At 44.0% G+C, this 21,925-nt stretch overlaps 1 pseudogene; it reads right to left on the bottom strand.

Annotated features, from left to right (window-relative positions):
* Positions 1–11,016: 11,016 nt before the first annotated feature.
* LOC146810926 (large ribosomal subunit protein uL23 pseudogene) lies at positions 11,017–11,486 on the bottom strand (annotated as a pseudogene).
* Between the last annotated feature and the right edge of the window lie 10,439 nt (positions 11,487–21,925).

Genomic DNA, 21,925 nt, shown 5'->3' on the forward strand with positions numbered 1-21,925 from the left:
CTCTCTCTACTACTCACTCTCTACTACTCACCCTCTACTACTCTCTACTACTCTCTCTCTACTACACACTCTCTACTACTTGCTCTCTACTACTCTCTACTACTCACTCTCTACTTCTCCACTACTCTCTACTAATCACTCTCTACTACTCACTCTGTACTACTCTGTACTACTCTCTCTACTACTCTCTACCACTCACTCTCTCTACTACTCTCTCTCTACTACTCACTCTCTACTACTCACTCTCTACTACTCACTCTCTACTACTCTCTACTACTCACTCTCTACTACTCTCTACTACTCACTCTACTACTCCCTACTACTCACTCTACTACTCACTCTCTACTACTCTCTACTACTCACTCTCTACTTCTCCACTACTCTCTACTAATCACTCTCTACTACTTACTCTGTACTACTCTGTACTACTCTCTCTACTACTCTCTACCACTCACTCTCTCTACTACTCTCTCTCTACTACTCACTCTCTACTACTCACTCTCTACTATTCACTCTCTACTACTCTCTACTACTCTCTACTACTCTCTACTACTCACTCTCTACTACTCTCTACTACTCACTCTACTACTCATTCTCTACTACTCATTCTCTACTACTCTCTCTCTGCTACTCAGTCTCCACTACTCACTCTCTACTACTCTCTACTACTCACTCTCTAATACTCACTCTCTACTACTCCCTCTACTACTCACTCTCTACTACTCTCTACTACACCCTCTACTACTCACTCTCTACTACTCTCTACTTCTCACTCGCTACTACTCTCTACTACTCACTCTCTATTACTCACTACTACTCTCTCCTACTCACTCTCTGCTACTCTCTCTACTACTCTCTACTACTCTCTCTACTACTCTCTCTCTACTCTCTACTCTCTATTACTCATCCTCTACTCTCTACCTCTCTACCTTTCTCTACCTCTCTCTCTACTACTCTCTACCTCTACCTCTCTAGCTCTACCTCTCTACCTCTACCTCTCTACCTCTACGTCTCTACCTCTACATCTCTACCTCTCTACCTCTCTCTACCTCTCTCTACACGCACACATATGCACATATATGCATTTATATATATGTATGTGTATGTATATGTATATACATATACATATACATATATAAACATATATATAATCTGCCTATCTATATAAATACAAATATAAATGCATGCATACATATACAGATATGCATGTTATTTACATGAAATTTTGAAAAACACTAATAAAAGCAAAGCTAAAAAGCCACCTAATTACAAACAGAATTGCTTTAACTTAAACGAGGGCGAGACCTATTGCATTTTCAATGCTTGTTTACTTTGGTTCCATCAAGAAGGCATTCAGATGTGACACATTTGCCATAAATTCTGAATGGTAGCACTCTAGTTCCTCATTAGATCACTGTAGTAAAGCTACTGCTCACCAGGGAAGTCTGCTGCTGGTATTCAAAGTGCATGTTTCAGTCTGCATGTCAGAACTTTTTAATGAAATAGAAGAGGATTTGAGAAGTCAAAATGTGCCCTAAGTTTTCTTTCTCCAGCACTAGTCATAATTTCTATGGCAAAATGAACCCCCTCATTTTGTTCCTTTGCAAATTAAATGTTTTAAATGTTACCACTTTATTCCAATAAAGATGGCTGCAGGTGTGCCATACCTTTGTCATAAGTAAGACTGTTAGCGCTCTAGTTGTTCTTTAAAACACTCTGGGATTTCTGTCATTGGGCTATACTTGGGCTACATCTCGGTGATATTTGTGCTACATTTGGGCTCTTTTGTCTCTGGTGGCCATCTTGGGAGACTTGTTATCAAGTTTCCTAATTTCCTCATTTACTGCAGTCTCCTCAGTAGGCATACTGTCAGTTTATTTACTTTGATTCAATGAAGAAGGCATTCGGATGTGTCACACATTTGCCATAAATTCAGAATGTTAACACGCTAGTTGCTCATTAGATCACTGTAGTAAAGCTACTGCTCACCAGGGAAGTCTGCTGCTGGTATTGAAAGTGCATGTTTCAGTCTGCATTTCAGAATTCTTTAATGAAATAGAAGAGGATTTGAGAAGTCACTCAAAATGTGCCCTAATTTTTCTTTCTGCAGCACTAATCATACATTCTATGGCAAAATGAACCCTCTCATTGTGTTCCTTTTTAAATTAAATGTTTTAAATGTTACCACTTTATTCCAATCAAGATGGCTTCAGGTGTGCCATACCTTTGTCATAAGTAAGACTGTTAGCGCTCTAGTTGTTCTTTGGAACACTCTGGGAAGCTGCAGTAGAACACAAAGGAATCAACTGACAGTCTCTGCCCTTGTTGGATGTACATGTTTTACTGAGAATGTCAGACTTTATTCTCACATGACTGAGAAAGATAATGTGAATTTACAGAAAATATGCTCTCAGTTTAGCTTATAGATCACCTTCCAAACCTCTGTGGGAAAAGCATGTGAAAATAGTTTTCTCTCAAACATGATTCATGATATCCCAGCAGAAGGCTTTTTCACATGGTAAAATCACCTTAGAACATACTACAATTCCTAAAATGAGTATAGTACCATCAACAAATGATTTATAATGTAACTAAAGTCTTAAAACCTTCTATTAACTGCAATGCTTTTTAATGAGGTGCTATCATGTATATTGGTCCCAAGATGGCTGCTAACACTTCTTGGATGAAGTGCTGACAGCCAATCAGATCTCACAATGAGATGTGTGGTTAGGCTCCGCCCAGATATGTATATGATTTTACTTTTGATTTTCTCAGGAACTACTGAACGGATTTACACCATATATGCAAAAGGCACATGCCTGACCTGAGGACTACCTCTTTGCCAAATTTCAAGTAATTCTGTTCAGCCGTTCTGGCTGTAGCTGTGTCTAAAGGTCCTATGGAAAAATGCATGGGGAAAACGCGTTTTGGGACCCCCCTTTTTTCTCGGCCCCCGCTTGACGAATCACCCCGAGACTTTCAGGGTAGGAGCTGAACGGAGCGCCCCATTAGTTTTAAAAATTTCGCGAGGATTCGTCAACCGGCGCCAAAGTTATTCAAAATAGAATTTTGAGATTTCCTATGGAAACTAGGTTGTAACTATAACTATCTACTGGCGACCGCCAGTAGATAATATATATATGTATATATATATATATATATATATATTCACTGAAAAAACCATAGGTTTCAGGGGTGTTATAGTTAGCTGGACATTTCCCTCGTGCAAAACCCTAGAAATTCCCCCGTTTATAGTTAGTTCAGCTAACTATAACTCGCGCCACCGCAATGCACTGCTGATGACGTCACATGTCACATATTACATCACTGATGACATGGTCAGTGACATCACTGATGACATCTCAAATGACATCACTGATGACATCACTGATGACATCATCCAGTGACTGTGTGTTTCTGTAAAGTTTAAATATGTTTTATATATATATAGGGAAAGGCCTATGGCAGAATGAGTGGGTGTAGAAGTGTGTGAATGGATGATTTAGTAGATGTGTTACTCACTCTATAAGTGAGTGATTAAATCTATATAACTGCGGACTAGTGACTAAACTGTGTGAATGTCTGTATCTGTCTGTTGGAGTGTAAGCAGCTGCATGGGTTTGTGAACAGCTACATGAGTGTCTATATGGGTTATTGATTGATTGTCTAAGTATCTGTATGGGTGCCTGAGTGTTTGAGTGGGTGGAGTGTGTGTGACACTGTGCATAGATGTGTGAGTGGGTGATTCAGTGGGTGCATGGTTTTAAGAGTGCATCTGTGATGGACTGTTTGGGTGGGTGAGTATATGTATGGTTGTGTTGGTGAGTGAATATATATTTCATTACTACATGTGTAATTTACTACAAATGTGAACGGCAGTATATATGTATGTTGGAGTACAAAAATAACTATAACTGAGAGTGTGTGATAGTGTGAGTGGCTGTATGGATGAGTGTATGCTTGCATCATTGATTGTATAAGACCATAAAAATGTGCTAGTATTTGTATGAGTAATTGAGCTTGTGCGTGTATAATTGTATAGGTGAGTAAATGGCAGTGTGATTAATTACTTGCATGACTGAGTATATGTGTGAGTAACTCTATGGATGAGTAGCGGTGTGGGAGTGTCTATGTAGGTGTATGAGTACATATGATAGTCCTGTACTGAGTGACCATAACTATGAGTGACTGTACAGATAAGTGAGTGTTTAGATCTAAGAGTCAGTGGTGAGGTATGTACTTAATGGTGTTGGATTGTGTATGGTTTTGAGAGTGGCAGTATGTAATTTAGAGTGGGTGTATCAAAGGTTATATTAGTGTTTGACAAGAAGCATCAAATTATCTCATGAATGACATCATCAGTGATGTCATCAGTGATGTCATCTGAGATGTCATCAGTGATGTCATCAGTGATGTCACTGACCATGTCATGAGTGATGTAATATGTGACGTCATCAGCAGTGCATTGCGGGGGCACGAGTTATTGTTAGCTGAACTAACTATAACGGGGGAATTTTGGGGGTTTTGTATGAGGGAAATGTCCAGCTAACTATAACACCCCTGAAACCTATGTTTTTTTCAGTGAATTTCTAAGGTTTTTTAAATGCCAAATCCTAACTATAACATTCATGAAACCCATGGTTTTTTCAGTGAATTTCAAAGGTTTTTTAAATGCTAATTCCTATCTATAACTTATCTCTAAAGCTATGATGTTTAATGATTTTCATTGGATTTCTAGATTTTTCTATTTCAGAGTGTCAATTCCTTTAAATATGTTTTTTTTATATATTTTTTTTCACCATTTTTGTAAATGATTTTTTCAATTAATTGTTTTAAAAACTAAAAAATATTATTTGTTTTTAATGTTTGTTTTTTTTTCATTGTAAATTTTTAAAACAAAAATTTTGTACAATTTTAAATATTTTTTAAACTACGCGAGAGAAATCGTGCACCAAACGCGTTAGGATGCGCGACTCCTAATTTTACCAGAAAAAAAATTGCCCCTATCACAAATTTTTATTATCCCTGGGGACCCCATCCCCCGGGGTTTATTAAAAAATGTTGGGGACCATGGGGGGAGCCCCAATGCCCCCACGGTCCCAGCCGGCTCCCCGCATCCTTTGGGAGCCGGCATTGCTTTTCCACATGGGGAGCTGCTGACATGCAGCTCCCCGTGTGGAAAAGCAATATCGTTTGGATTTTGAAAGAGAGAGCAGGTTTCCCTACTCTCTCTTTCAAAATCCTAACAAAGTTTGCTATGGGAGGGCGGGAGACCCCCACCCTCTCATAGCAAACAACAGTGTCCTGGGGGTGGGCACCCCAGGACACTGTAGGAGCCGGCCCTGGGGGGTGGTGGTCCCCAGGGCTCTCGAGGGCTCCAGGAGGGGGGTCACACAGCCGCCCTCCCTCAAACAATAAAGCCCCGGGGGTGGTGGTCCCCGGGGCTTGGGGGGGCCATTCAGCCCCCCCACCCTGTCTATTTTCTAGCCCAGTGAGTAGCGGTCCCCGGGGCTGGGGGGCCCCCCTGGGCCCCACATCAATTTTTACAGATTTTGCCCCCGGAATTTGGCCCCCCCCCCGGGGGCTAATTATCAAGGAAGCACGGAAGCCCGCGCTTCGGGGTTTATTTTTTTTGTCCGGATCCGCGCACCCTGCGCGCATTTTGCCATTTTTTTTTTAAAGGGGGGCCTGGGGGGTCCGTCTGTGACCCCCTAAGCAACACTAGAGGGTCATAGTATTTCTACCCTGCCCCCTTTACATCTTTCACACACTTATTTCCCTTACTTAATCAGCCTCGCTTCTACCGAGGCACAAAATGGCTGCCAACAGTTCCTGGTTTCGAATGTAGACAGACACTTGACAGCCAATTAGCATTCAGCGCGTGATCGGGAGGGTGCGTGCTTGGTTCGCAGAGGTTGCTCTCAGGGTGTGCATAGGGTGCGCTGATCCTCCCAGGCCATAGATATATCTATATTTTTAACTCTAATTTTCTCAGGAACTACTGAACGGATTTACACCATTTATGCAAAAGGCACGAGTCTGAACTGAGGACTACCTCTTTGCCAAATTAGGTGTAATTCCGTTCAGCAGTTCGAGTTGTAGCTGCGTCAACAGGTCCTATGGGAAATTGCATGGGGAAAATGCGTTTTGGGACCCCCCTTTTTTCTTGGCCCCCGCTTGACGAATCACCACGAAACTTTCTGGATAGGAGCAGACCGGAGCTGGCCAAAAGTTTGGAAAATTTCGCGAAGATTCGTCAACCGGCGCCAGACTTATTGGGAATAGAATGTTGCTGATTTCCTATGGAAAATAGGTCCTAACTATAACTACCTACTGGTGACTGCCAGTAAGTAATATATATATATATTATCTACTGGCGGTCGCCAGTAGATAGTTATAGTTAGAACCGTGTTTCCATGGGAAATCTCAAAATTCTATTTTGAATAACTTTGGCGCCGGTTGACGAAATTTTCAAAACGAATGGGGCGCTCTGCTCCTACCCTGAAAGTCTCGGGGTGATTCGTCAAGCGGGGGCCGAGAAAAAAGGGGGGTCCTAAAACGCGTTTTCCCCATGCATTTTCCCATAGGACCTTTAGTCGAAGGTACAGCCCGAACGGCTGAACAGAATTACTTGAAATTTGGGAAAGAGGTAGTCCTCAGGTCAGGGATGTGCCTTTTGCATATATGGTGTCAATCTGTTCAGTAGTTCCTGAGAAATTTGCAGTTAAAAGCACATAAATATCTATAGCCGCGCACCATGCGCGCACCGTGCGCGCACCGTGCGCGCACAGTGCCGTGCGAGAGCGTAATTCTGTTTGGTGGATTCATGTCAGTCAACATTCGAATCGGTCGAAATCAGGAAGTGTCGACCGCCATTTTGTGTGTGACAGTGAAAAAGAAAGGTGGAGAACGTGAAAAGGGGGCAGGGTACAGAGTTCCTGACCCCCTAGCTTTTGTCAGGGGGTCCCTGAAGGTCCATGAAGGGTGAAAAAAACATTTTTAATTTTTTTTTAAATCGCGGGGTGCGCGTATACGGTGCGCGCATGGTACACACACCTTCGCGAGGTGCGCGCATGGTGCGCACACGGCGAAAAAAAATCATTAAAAAAATAGAATTAAAATCAAATTTAAGTGTTTAGATTTTAGGTGGCTCTAAAAAGAGCTGTTGTGTTATTTGAGGGACAGAGGGAAAAAAAACATGGCAAAAATTATAGGGTGCCGCACGTGTGCTGCTGTATCTTGCTCTCTATTAGGGGAATGCTGGTGTCCGCATAAGAGAGAAGAGCATTGCACGCATTGCACCGTATATGCACCCTCTTAAACAGAGGGTGTATATCCAGAGGAACCCATGCAGGTGAAGCTGCCGCCGCAGATGAAGTGCTCGGCTGAGCTGCCGATGATGTGCTCGGCTGAGCTGCTGCGGATGTGCTCGGCTGAGCTGCTGGAGGGTTTTCTCTAGCAGCTTGAGCATAAGCCACAGGATGTACATCTCTAACGTGCCTGATCATAGTGAAGATACTAAAATAGTATTTCTTTTTAGGATCTCCTCTTGATAAGACACGATCACAAAGAGTGCAGGTGACTTTTGGAGCATTCACCTTCTTCCGCCCCTCTGGAAATGTAAAAAATTGCCATATAAAAGAGTCTTTCTGTTTCCTCTGTCTCTGTCTCACAAGGGTCTCCTGCTCACTCCCAGAAGATGACTGCTGCACTGCCATTCTCAAGTACTGGAGTACTGGAGAAGCTGCTCAGCTCCTTCTCCCAGGGAATCAGAAGTAATAATGAGGGGAGTGGGTGTGGTGTTGGAAGTTTCTGGAACTGAAACTACTATAAACCAATGAAAAGTGTTGTTTCTAAATCACATGACTTGCCATGCGCGCACCGTGCGCGCACAGTGCGTGCACGGAGCACGCACGCATGCGCGTACGGAGCACGCGCGCATGCGTGTACGCGCACGGAGCACGCACACATGCGCGTATGGAGCACACGCGCATGCGCTTACGCGCACGGAGCACGCGCGCATCCGCGTACGGAGCACGTGCGCATGCGCGTACAGAGCACGTGCATACAGAGCACGCACGACGTACGCATGCATACATGGAGCACGTACGCATGCGCACACGGAGCACGTACACATGCGTGGTTTTAAATGATATAACGTTTTAGCTGAGGATTTTGAAGCATTTTTATGGCATTTTATCAATGCTATGATTTTATCCATGAATATGCATATATTTATTTAAATATTTATTTATGTATGCTTTTACCAAGTTCAGCGCTATTTTGCACACTGATATTTATCACTGTACTGTATTGCGTTGTTTTTTGCACATGAATGGGAACATATTACTAATGCAAGGACAATCTGTTTTCTATGTCCATCAATTCCTGTGGGAGTGTTTTAAACACAAGGTTTTGCGCACTAGCACTTTAAAAGAAGAAAAAAACTCTCCGTTAGCGTATCATGTGATCAAGGCCTCCGCGAGGCTGAAATGCGTAATGGCGATTGTGCAGGGCATTCGAAAATACATCTTTGATTATGCACTAAAATCTGGGTCTATCTCTGTCTTGTGGAATGGATGTTGGTGACGGAGGAATGGAAATATATATATATGTGATCAAGGCCCTTCGGGGCTGAAATGTGTAATGGCTGCTACATCGCTGTGCTGAGGAAGAAATAAACTCATTTTCACCGCTGACATTGTGTGGTCTGCGCTCCTTTTGCCAAAAGGACTGGAGGAACTAAAGAGGAGTTTGTGTGATATATAATTATATATATATATATATTGGAACATTTTATGAAGATTGGTCCAACAACGCCAAAGTTGCAGGAAAGTCAAAAAGAAAATTTCCCTATGGAAACTATGTCCTAACTATAAGTACCTACTGGCAGATGCTACTAGAAGTACATACTTCACGAAGTTTTCCCAAAAAAGTGTCATAGTAGGTTCTGTGTGCCATGGAAAGTTTGGGAGTGATCCGTGCTGTGAGACTGAGAAATAGGTGCACAAAAAAAGGGAGAATTTGTAATGTTAATTCCCATAGGAATGCGTTGTCGAACCTACAGCCCAAACTGCTGGACGGAATTACACCGAATTTGGCAGAAAGGTAGATGTTGTTATGCAGCTTGTGCTTTTTGTTATTTGGTGCAAATCCGTATGGTAGTTTTTGAGAAATTTAAGGGGAATGTTATAGAGACATCCCTGGCCACGGATATTTCGCGTGGTTTTACGATTAATTGCAGATTCGTGTGCCAATTGAAATGCTCTGATTGGCTGGATGCAACCTGAACAGAAAGTTGCGGCCACCATTTTATCATTTGGAAACGGTTCCCGGGGCAGAAACTTTTTGTGAAAGCTAACATTAGGGGTCAGAGTGAAGATACTCTGACCCCATTTTTGAGAAATGGGTGTGTTAGTGATACAAGTTGCGTGTCTAAAATTGTTTTTTTTGATTGGCATGATATTCGCGACAATGCGAACCCCAGTGCAGCCCCCCTTACCGTCTTGGGGACATCGCGAATATCACAACGTCATTGTGAATATTGGTGAAAATACTTTTAAAATATATATATATTTGTACACACTCGTCAGTTACTGTCATACACTCATGTATGCACTCACAAACTCTCTGACACTTATACACCCATTCACATTCCCACTCACACACTTATACATCCTGACACATACATATTCAGATACTCATGCACTCACTCAAATACCCATGCACCCACTTACAGACTCACGTGGAGAGGGACGCACCCATGTACTGACCCAGTTAGAGACTCATGTGCCTACTTAGAGACCTAGTCATCGACTCATGCATATTTTCATACCTACTTAGAGACTATTACACCCACTCACAGAAAACCACCTGGGAACCTATGCACCCACTCACAGATCATACTCTTGCACCCACTTACAGACTCACGCAGTCACACATCCATGTACAGACCCACTCAGAGACTCATGCACCCACTTACAGGCCCACTCACATACTCACCTATGTACTCACAGACCCACTGAGACACTCATACACCCACTCACACACCCATACAGTCACTCTCACTCTCAGTCACAGACTCTCTCAAAGACTTATGGACTCAGTCACTCACTGATACACTCAGAAAGTCACACACCCACTCACAAACTCTTGCAGATATACATTCACTCATTCACTCAAGGCTCGTGCATCCCCTCACAGACCCACCCAGATGCTCTCCCTCCTAGTCACACAACCATTCAGATACTTATGCATGCACCCATTCACTCACCCTCTCAGAGAGTTATGCTCTCATTCACAGACCCATTGAGACACTCATGCATCCACTCACAGTCACTCAGACCCTCATAAACCCACTTACAGACACACTCAGACATCAACACACCCAGTCACTCACACACCCTTTCACAGACCCACTCAGAGACATATGCAACCAGTCACTCATACACTCAGAGACTCACACATGCACTCACAGTCCCACTCAGAGACCCACGGACCCACTCAAAAGCCACTAAGACACTCATGCTCCCAGTCATAGACCTACTCAGACTCATGTACTTAGTCACAGACCCACTCAGACACTCATGCATCCACTCACTGATCCACTCCGACACCCACTTAGACACTCATGTATCAACTCACAGATCCAGTTAGACAGTTGTATACTTACTTACAAGTGCACAAAGGCACTCACAGATTGACTGAGAGTCATACAACTAATCAAAAGACCCATTGAGAAAACTGATGCTCCCACTAATAGCTGCACTGAGATAGCCGCGCAGTTTGTTACAGAAGCATTGATAGACTGATGCACCATGTTACAGATTCACTGAAATAGTTCTACAGCGAATAAGAGACTTACTGATACAGTGATGAATCATCTATCACAATCTCTCACTCACACATACAGTCACTCACATATCCAACACTAACCTATACTGCCATTCACATATCCGCTTACTCACCCATATTCCACTGACACATCCGAACTGTACAGGCGTCTACAAAGTAGGCTTAGATGATGCCAATTTATTTGGCTACATCCAGTGCATCATAGTCTGGAGCAAGATGCACATATGCCTTCTTCTAACTGTCTGGCCTGATCAGTGTGTTGACCCTGGCAACATCAATATCATAAAGCTTCTTTACAGCCTGTTTGATCTGGTGCTTGTTACCTTGACATCAACAATGAAGACCAGTGTGTTGTTATCTTCAATCTTCTTCATGGCAGACTCTGTGGTAAGAGGGAACTTAATGATTGCATAATGGTCAAGTTTGTTCCTACGGGGAGCACTCTTCCTGGGATACTTCGGTTGCCTCCTTAACCTCAAGGTCCTCGGCCTCCTGAAAGTGGGAGCTGTCCGAATTTTCTTTTTCTTGTGACTGTGTACCCCCTTAAGAACAGCCTTTTTAGTTTTCAAAGCCTTGGACTTTGCATTGGTTTTAACAGGGACAGCTTCCTTCTTGGCCTTCGGCACAGGCATGCACACACTCAGTCAATTATGCAGCCCTTCTCTTACACACTTAGTAACCCATATACCCACTGACTCCCTCCTCCATGCAGACACTCACACAGCCTCTTACCCACCAACACAGACACTCATACACCCATACAGGCACTCTGACAACCAATCAATCACCCATACAACCCCTCATGTACCCACTCACCAACCCATACAGCCACTTAGACTCCATCTGGCAGACTGATACAGACAATTAGATAACCTAGTCAGTGACCTATACATTCACTGAGACACCTAATCACTCACTTTTACAGTCAATCACACACCACGGACTCATCGATACAGGCACCATCCACATATTCATCAATACACCTTAGTATATATATTTAACACTCATAAACATTTTAAAAACCATCACTGGATTATGTCATCAGTGATGTAATTTGAGATGTCATCAGTGATGTTATCATTGATGTCACTGACCAGGTCATAAGTAGGGGTGGGTGGAATTTGCGTAGTCGCGCTACGCAAAGCTCCGCGAAACGGTAAAAAATCTCCAAGAACATGCAGAAATTCCGCGTACATGTGGGCTTGCTTGTTCGCAATGCTTTTTACCTGTTCGCGATCGCTGTTTGCGTGGTCGGGGGATATATCTCGCGAACACGCATTTTGAGAACGCGAACAAACAAAAAATTCCGCAAAGTTGCGGATTGCAGAGTTTTGGGTAATTCCGCGTTCTCCGCGGAACGCGAAATTACCAAAATTCCGCGAGTGGAACGGAATTTAGCGCCCCGGCTTAGTCATAAGTAGTGAATTGCGGGGGCGCGAGTTAAAATTAGCGTACTGCTGAATTTCTCTGGTTGTGTACGAGTGAAATGTTGCTTGACAAATCTCCACAAAATGTTCACAAAAATTCCCCTTTTTGGTTCAGCTGCTGTGTTTTAAAGTTTCAGGGTGATCCATCTAGTGGGGGCTAAGTAAAAATGGGCGTCCCAAAAAAAAGTTTTCCCCTTGTCAAGTCTATGGAGAATTTTCATTTTTTGAATACGAATACAGCCCGAACTGCTGAACAGAATTACATCAAATTTGGCAAAAAGCTAGATGTTGGTTCAGAAAGGGTGCATTTTGTGATTTGGTGTAAATCCGTTCAGTAGTTTTTGAGATATCTAACTTTAAAAAACATAGATATCTGGGGACGTGAGTCCTTGCAGTGGACTCGCAGATTCGACCAAAATTTGAATGGCTGCCAACACTTCAACCAGGAAGTGTTGGCAGCCATTTTGGACTTGGCTTGAAGTCGGGTACCAGAAAAAAGTTAAAAAACAAAGAAAAGGGGGCCGGAAAGGAATACCCTAACCCTCCAAATATGGTTGGGGAGGTCCACGAATCCGTGGCAACATTTTTTAAAATAGCAAGCGGGGGCTCCCTCGTTTGCTCTAGAATAACTCCCTGGTGGGCCAGGTCCCGGGGGCATGAAGTTAAACAAGGAGGGAGGCCGCCCCCCCTTGTAGAGCCCTACATGGCCCTGGGGACCGCCCCCCCAGGGCTGGATCCAGCAATGTCACTTTAGCCCCTAGGCCCTCAATAGCCAAGAGGACTTCATCCCCCTACTGGTAGTGCACCACGAGGTGCATTTGCAGAGTTGTGAAGAAGGGGGGCATGGCCTACTATCAGGTCTAGGCAATCCTGTTCTGTGGGAATTACTGGAGGTAATAGGAGTGGTAGTTGGGCCCCAATGAGGTCCTTGCAGGCCAACTACCCCTCCTGTTAGCTCCAATAAGTCCCACACTGCAGGATTGCTAGGAGGTCTTTAGAGGCCAAGACCCCTTTCTCCACCACTCTGCAAACGCAGCTCTTTGTGCACTACTGGTTGGGGGATGAAGTCCACCTTACTCCTGAGGACCTTGGGGGCCAAGAAACCCTCCTGGTACCTCCTGTAAGTCCTAGACAGTGGGACTCCTGAGAGTTGGTTGGAGGCCCAGCCCCCTTTCTCCGCCACTCTGCAAACCAGGTGTGGCCTGTGCAGGTAAGAGCAGTGGGACGGGGTGAGTGTGGTGTTGATAGACGACAAGGAAAACTTCAATAAAAAACAGAAAACCCCTTACCACTTTGAGATGTGGCGAGTGCAAGGTGAGAGGTTTTCTTTTTTTTAAGTTTTCCTCATCGTCATCTGTCGACTACCCCACCCCTCCCCACCGCTCTTACCTCCACAGGCCGTGCCTGCTGCAAATGTGACTACCAGGTAAAAAAACATAGAAATTTACTGAAAAAAGCAAAGGTTACAGGGATGTTATAGTTCGGAAATAGCATTTTAAAAACTTAGAAATTCACTGAAAAAACCAAAGGTTACAGATACATTATATGCATATAATAGAAAACTCAGTGGATATGCTAAAGTGATCTGCACATCATTATATGTACATAAATAATGTTATCAAACAGTAAAGATTCAAGCAGTAGTGTTAGGTGCTGACACGAAGCCAAATACTCATCCACTAAGAGTATTAAACATATCTTTGCGATTATAGAAGATCCAAAGATTTAGATCCACTAGATAGGCAACGCAACACACCACCATAGTCTAATAATACCCCAAATTATCCATTTCTTTGAGTATTGTCCATGAGTTGGAAAGTTCATATAGAGATGTAAAACATTGTCCAATCTGATACGGATGTTGTATTGAATGTTTTATTTGCCAAGTATGTATCCAATTTCAAACCGCAGCCGACGCGCGTATCGCCCACAGGTCTTTTTCAAGGCTGCATACATATAAAGAAGAAAACAAAACATAAAGTCTGCTTGACTCCATAAGTAAGTGTGCTAAAGAGCATCACAGTCTACACCAAACCATATATACAAAGAGAAGAAAAAAGAGATTGTACTGTAACACCCGTGTTAAGGACAAGACTAAAAAACATAGATCCAGAAAATACCACCACCAAAGACAGTCCCGTACCAGGTGAAGTAAAGGATCAAAATGATAAGTAAACGGTGAACAAGTATATCACCAGATTAAAGCATGAGTTGAAATTAGATAGTCATTATAAAAGCACGATTTTTGGATAGTGTTAAGAATTGATGTGGCCGATAAATAGAGCCCCACGGTGTATGAAATGGTTTAGCTAATAGGAGGGCCGCTGTCTCACCTTGAATGATTCCAATTGTAAACTGCACTGTAGATATTTCCTGATAGTGTTAGGTCTCGTTTCGTAGATTCTGCAAGTAAACAATATGTATATATATGTGTCCATATTAAGGCTACCAAAGTAAACGTGTAATGAAAGCACCCAGACTAATATGATCATTTGTAGGTGACTTGGTTTTATCATTGTCGTCCTTGTGTATTTATAAGTTAAAAATCTTACCTAATGTAAGTATTTCCATCAGGTAATTATATACCAATACGCCAATGACATCTGTTATACAGCTCCTAGTTCATTAATATCCGTCAAGATGATTCGTATTTGGAACAGTATCCGTCCTCTCTGTTAAAGTAAAGTGAGAAAAACATCCTATTGTGGGTTGCCCAATATGTAGAACGAACGTATATGTATATAGGTAAATGGAGAAACACAGTCTTCATTAATCTCCCTCAATCGTTTTAATTTAGATTATAATTAGTAAACGATCTAAGCCATGGTGTTTGACGGACCATACATAATTCTAATAAAATGAAAATAAAAATCGGGATATATGTAACTACCTAATAAGCAAACAGGTGTGAAGGCGACCCCAAAGTATATATTGTCCGGTCAAATGCATAGGTCAAATATAACACAAATTGCTAGAGGGTATCTAGCCTTAGCCATTACGTCTAAGTAGCACCAACAACAAGCCGAATCTATGTAGGCTAAAAAAACAAAAACATAGATGTGGTTGTTTTCGAATAATAGTACATCTCTATATGAACTTTCCAACTCATGGTCAATACTCAAAGAAATGGATAATATGGGGTATTATTAGACTATGGTGGTGTACTGCGTTGCCTATCTAGTACAGATGCATTATAGTTAGGAAATTAAATTTTTTTAAATGTAGAAATTCACTGAAAAAACAAAAGTTGCAGTCAGTTTTCACTCGTACAAAACTAGCGAAATTCAGCGGTTATAATTAGCTGCTCTAACTATAACTCATGCTCCCACAATGCACTGCTTATGACCGCACATATTTTATTACTCATGACATGGTCAGTGACATCACTGATGACATCTCAAATAACATCGCAGAGTCCCTCACTCATAGTTTTGCTCCCGAAGCACGCAGATGTTCCCTGTGGTTTCTTCTGCAAGGTAAGCGTCCAGTTCATCTCCTTGTGGAGGGGGGCTGCGTTGATCCTGTTGAGGATTTCTTGCCTTGGTGATTGTGCACAGGCGCTCTGACAGCATCCTCACTTCTCCGGTGGGGGTCTTCAGTTAATGTCACAGTTCCTGATGCTCCCGGTTGTCCCTCTGGCATATAGGGTCACTGTATTTCTCAGTACACTGGGCTCCCCCCGATCGGCACAGTGATCTCTTTGACGGCGCCTCCTCCTGACATATGGAGTCAGGGCCGACTACCAAACTAGGCTATATCCCTTAACGCACTGCAGTCTTTTTCACAGTGGCCCCTCCTGGTATATGGGGTCACTGATTCTTCACAATGCATGGGAGTTGTCCCCTAACTCATCATGAAGACTAGGGAGTCTTGGCCCACAGTTCAGGTCAAAGGCATAAACCTTGCAGAGCTTCTCCTTATCACACATCCCGTCTAGCTGCTTAGCAGATGACAGTTTTGGGATCTCAAACTCCTCTTTCTATAGTCTATTTCCTGACACCAGGGGATGAGTCAAGCCCCTGGTAATGTTCCCGGCAGTCCCCGGGTGCCTGGAAGGGTGCCACCGACACGATTGCCGGCAAGCCGAGGTGAGCACAACAAGCTGAGGCTGATGAGAAATTTCTGCCGCTCCTCTGCTCCTCTTCCCGTTGCCGCTGGGATGGCCAGGTAGGGAAAGAGGCCAAGGCCAAAGGGCTAGGGGTCTTTATACCCCCCCTGGCCAGCCCGGCAATGTCGAGCATTGTTGACATGCTTCCGGCCGCCCGCCTACAGCAAGGTGTGGTGACCGAAAGACAGGAGCCCAGGAACCGGCTTGCGCCACACTTGGCCGGCACTTCACCAGATCACGAGGGGCCCGGGCCACAGAGGCCCTGAACCCTAAGGGCCGTGCCCTTCCCCCCATGCGGGGGTGCACTCTGTCCATAGTCTATTTCCTGACACAAAATGCGATTTTGGGTCTTTGAGGTTTAATGACGGGATCTGCTTCTTTTTATGTGTCCACTCTTCTGCACTCTCTTTCCTTAAAAAGCAGTCTGTCACAGTGGGAGCAACTCCAAAGCTGATGTTCCCACAACACAGGCCATGGGAGTGACTAGAGTTAACACTTGGATGTCATCTACAGTGAAATTTGCATCAAAAGGTTAACCAAGAGCCTCAAGTCATACTCTTTATGATTTTCTTATCAGCCACATCTTCCTGAAAAGAGCCCACCCCCTTCCTTGTGACCACTCACTGAATCAAAGAGCACCCTCTGAAGTGTATAGTGGCAGCCTGACTCTCCAGTGTATGTCCCACCTAGCTTATAGGAATACAGCAACACTCAAATCTGTCCAGGGGGATTTATCTACCTCCACTCCATGTTTCACCATGCAGACCTGGGTCTCCCCAAATGGAACACAGGGCCCTCCATGTATTATGTCATTCACAGGCACACATGCATCCAGTGTATATATACAACCTACACACACAGCACAGTACTATATCCTTCATGTACGGTCCCATTCATGGGCACACATACATATAGCATGCATGCACAGAACAGCACTACATCCTCCATGTATTGTACCATTCATAGGCACACATACATGCAGCACATTCATTTATCATGCATTGCACAGCACTGTAGTATCTGTGTATTGTACCCTTACCAGGCACACATATACCCAGGCAGATTTCCGCTCCTAAAACCCGGATGCCACTGCACATGCTCCATGTTGCACACATTGTCATGTGCTGCTCTCTCTCTTGTGTGCTCCTCCTTTGACAGTCATGCTCTATATAGATTTCTCACTCATTTTCTGATTAATCCTTCCTCCTCCTCCTCAGCTTTATTTGTAATTTAAGCCACACCCACACCTGAGCCTCTGTTGTTCCGCGCCTCTCAGGGACATTTCAATTTTTTCTGGCCTTTTTGCAGTGAGGTAGCTGCTATTTGCGGCTGGGCACTCTGTACCATCATATGTGCTTTTGCACAGTTGTCATTTCTTTCTTTCTTTTTTTTTTACAGATCTGAGTGGTATCAGTCATATTCGATTGGCTGGCAAAAAACAAAGGAAAACAGGTTCTACGTAGCTCCGAAGCTGCGTGCATGTGAGCACCCACAGAATGATGAAACCACAACAGCGGCCACGTCATCAAACTTTTTTCCCTTCTTTTTTTTTTGTTGATTCTGAACTGTATTGTCAAACAACATTGACATGGCCAATAGGCCAGAAGTCTGTTTTTAACATAATTTCCAATATCCTTGAATTACTGTCCAACTTCCTTTTAACGATTCCGGAAAACTATTGGGTAATTTTAGGAGGGGACGTCAATTGTAAGTTCGAACCTCCGAATGGTCTCCCCATAAGTATTTCAAATGAGGAGGACTCAGTGTGGGCTATTCCAGAGCCTAATATTCCGCCCATACAGGCCTGGACCCCGCTGGCCCTACAGATGCACGCACTTACACTAAGTTCTTCACTAAGGGCATGTAACAGCCGTTCAGCATTAGACAGCCCTAGGAAGTATACTTTTTTAATTGACCAGGACAGGCATCGATTATAGACTACATCCGAGTGGACATCAAATCATGGCATAAGGTTCTAGATTTTAAGATCAATCCCCGCCAAGACAGTGACCATAATGCCCTTGTACTAGATGTAACTCCACCACATGATAGAGGCTCTCTTGGTGATCCACCACAATCTGTTCCCAGTCCTATTCTGGCCAATGGAGGTAGTAGAGTACGCTGGGGGGAATTTTCTCAGTCTCAGGTTAAGCTTGCTTCCTTATACCAGCAAATTATTCCCTTACTTGCTGTAGCATACCAACACTCTGCGATGATTGGTATCTCAACCTCGCAGACCATACTTCCCTACAATCATCAAGACATGTTATCCACTCTGGCTTCCTTCTTTTTTACCAGCAGAAAAACTAGGTCGAACAGAAAACCCCAACATCTATGGTATAATGAACACTGTAGAGCAGCTAAGTCAGCACTCCTAGTTGACATTAAAACAAACAACAGACCGCAAATTAAGAAAACCGGGGCAATCTATAAAACAGCCATTGCTAAGGCTAGAAGCAGTTGGGAATGTGAAAAATGGATCAACCTTAGAATCGTGCTGGAAAATCATGATTTGCGGGCATTCTGGAATCTGATCAACACAGGATCGACCGAGGGTAAATCGGCGATATCAGCAAACATAGGGGAGGACGTTTAGAGAGTCCATTTTAAATCCCTATATGCAATGACTGAGAAGGAAGTTGGCCTGATGGCAACGACTCCCTCCTATTTAGAGCCACCCCAACGAGATACGTCTTTTTCTCCCTAAAGGAGATTACGGAAGCATTGTGTATGATTTTACCAGCAAAGGTGCCAGGGCTGGATATGATTCCTGGCGTCCTTTTTCGCTCCGAACCCTCCGTCTGGGCTCCTTACTTATGGTCCCTGTTTAACGCCATCCTTCAGGGTATGGCGATTCCTACCACTTGGGCTGGGGCGGAAATCATTCCAATCTATAACAAGCATTGGCATAGCCAATAGGTCTCGCTTTTGGGACCTTATAAGTATTTTGTTATGCAGCACAATATCCTTGGTGCAATAACATCAACTGTTGCATGGCTAAAAACGTATATGGTCCCAAAGGCGAGACCTATTGGCTATGCCAGTGCTTGTTTTTAGAAGCCTGGCATGCAGTTTGGTTTAAATGTAGGCTGGTAAGAAAGGGGCCAACCCGAGGGGCAAGGTCTAGAGAGGAATAAGATAGGAAGAGAGGCGAGTTATAATGAGATAGCACAAATAGAAAGGTGAAGCACAGAATGACAGGTCAGGTAAACAAAGTAGCGAGGCAGAGATGTAGGTAGAGCCGGTGGGATGAAAAATAGAAAGATATGAGAAGTAGAGAGAAAAGAGGTGCAGATGAGGTAGAGAGATGAGGCTAATACAGAGGAAGGGCGAGGGAGAAGTAGACAATGGTGAAATAGGGAGAGAGAGACAGAGGTAAGACAGATGTATTAAACGAGCAAGACATTGGAAGCAGAGAGAGTGAACGGAAACAATGAAGGAGATAGAAAGAGAGATGAAAGCAAAGGGAGTGATAGATGGAGTGGAAGAGGTAGAAAGGGCATTGTAGAGAAAAAGAAATAAAATAATGGGAAAGGTGAGGGAAAGAGGGCATCAATCAATCAATCAATCAATCATAGCATTTGTAAAGTGCACTACATATCCAGGGGGGGAAGCTGCTACTGTTCGAAGAGCCAGGTCTTGAGGAGTCTTCTGAAGGCCAGAAGGTCTTCGGTCTGCCACAGGCGGATGGGGAGGGTGTTCCATGACTTGGCGGCGAGGTGAGAGAATGATCTGCTGCCGGCAGTCACTCTTCGGATGCGGGGGACGGTGGCGAGGGCGCGGTCTGTGGGGGCAGAGCTGGCGGGTGGGGGTGTAGAGGCTGAGTCTCAATAAAAAGAGAGCCATAGAAGGCCAATAGGTGAGGTAAATTGAGAGGCTAGATAGTGTATGAGAAGTGGGGAAGAGAGAGATGAGGCAGTGAGTTGTGAGGCAGAGAGAGAAATGAAAGAGAGAATGGTGAGGTAGAAAGAGGCATTTGAGAGGTAGAGAAAGGTAAGGTATAGATGGCAAAAATGATAGAAAAGGTATGATAAAGAGAGATGAAATTAAGAGGGAGGTTAAGTAAATGGAAGAGAAATGAAGGAGGATGAGATGCATACAGAGCAGCTAGATGCAGAAAGAAGAGAAAGTAGAGAGAGAGAGAGAGGCACTTGAGGAGAAGAGAGGGGCAGAGAGCTAGAGATCTAGAGGTAGGATCGGAGAGAGGTTGCAAGTTGAGGTCATGAGAGGTAAGTGCTGTGGGGCACTGAGGTTTATTGAAAGAGAGGTGTGACTTACAGAGCGAGTTTAAAGGTAGAGCAATAGTGCGGTAGGTACATAGCCATGTATAAATAGACAGTTAAAAGGGAGTGTTTAGGTAAAGGAATGAGACATGGGATAGAAAGGTGCGACAGAGAAAGAAATGTATTGGGTGGTATAGAGAAGTGACATCTAGTCACAGAGTGTGGTATGTAGAGAATAAGTTAGAGAGAAGGGCAGGGATTTAGTCTCTGGTCAGGTAAAGAGAGTTAACTTACAACAAGAGAGGAAGAGGGAGAGATGAAGGAGGGAAATGTGAGTAGAGGTGGGAGGTAGAGAGGCGTGTCGTTTAGTGTAATGTATGCATGTGCCTCAGAAGAGGGTGTTTAAATTGTCACTCTGCTAAAGTACAGTGCTATTGAATCAGCTGAATAGAGATAAAAAATGATAAGAGAAAGGGAGGAGCATTATAAGAGAATGAACTGAAGGGCACCTTGTAAAGACGAGCCACCGAATAAACAACAGCACGGGGAGGAGGGGGAGGCGGAGAAACAATGGGTTGAGAGAAGCAGGAGAAAGGGAGGAAGGACAGGGACATGCATAGACTTGGAAGGAGGGTGAGCGAGTGAGGGATAAACAGAAAAGACAGAGAAAGGGAGGAAGCTCACCAAAAGGGTGAGAGAGTCGGTTAGAGGAAGGTAGAGAGGTAAGACAGGCAGGAGGGCGAGAGGGAAAGAGAATGGGGGGTAAGAACAGGAGAGGCAGAAAGATGAAGTACAGTGAAGGAGTGTGGGAGACAGGGGCACAAGGTTGGAGGAATGAGAACAGAGAGCCAGGAGAGATAAAGATGGGGGAGGGGTGCGGAGGCTGACCGGGAGGAAGAAAGGGGTGGAGGTGCTGGAGGGGCAGAGAGACAGAAGAAAGAAACACAGTATCCATCTTGCGCGAGCGGCTGCTGAGAGGTGTAGTCTGACTGCAGACAGTGTTGCTGGTGGAACGTAGCATCATGGTAAGGGAGATAACAATGTCACATAGAAATGGTAGAGGCAGTAGTAATGTGTAGTCTTACACCGGCCGAAGTCCTTGTGACCTTCGTATTTTAGGCAGTAAGGCGTTGGCTTACTTCAAGGTTGGCCCTGAGAAGTTGCTTGACCCCAAGGCACTTCAGGCTGTTGGAAGCAGCCCGGAATACCAGGTTGTACGAAACAGTCTGACACGGAGAAGTCGTGATTGGGAGAAGCAAAATGAGGACAAATCAAGCTAATAACGAAGGCCTCCTTGACTGTGAGGAAAAAAA

This window comes from Triturus cristatus, chromosome 7, assembly GCF_964204655.1.
Source record: "Triturus cristatus chromosome 7, aTriCri1.1, whole genome shotgun sequence".
NCBI classification, from domain to species: domain Eukaryota; kingdom Metazoa; phylum Chordata; class Amphibia; order Caudata; family Salamandridae; genus Triturus; species Triturus cristatus.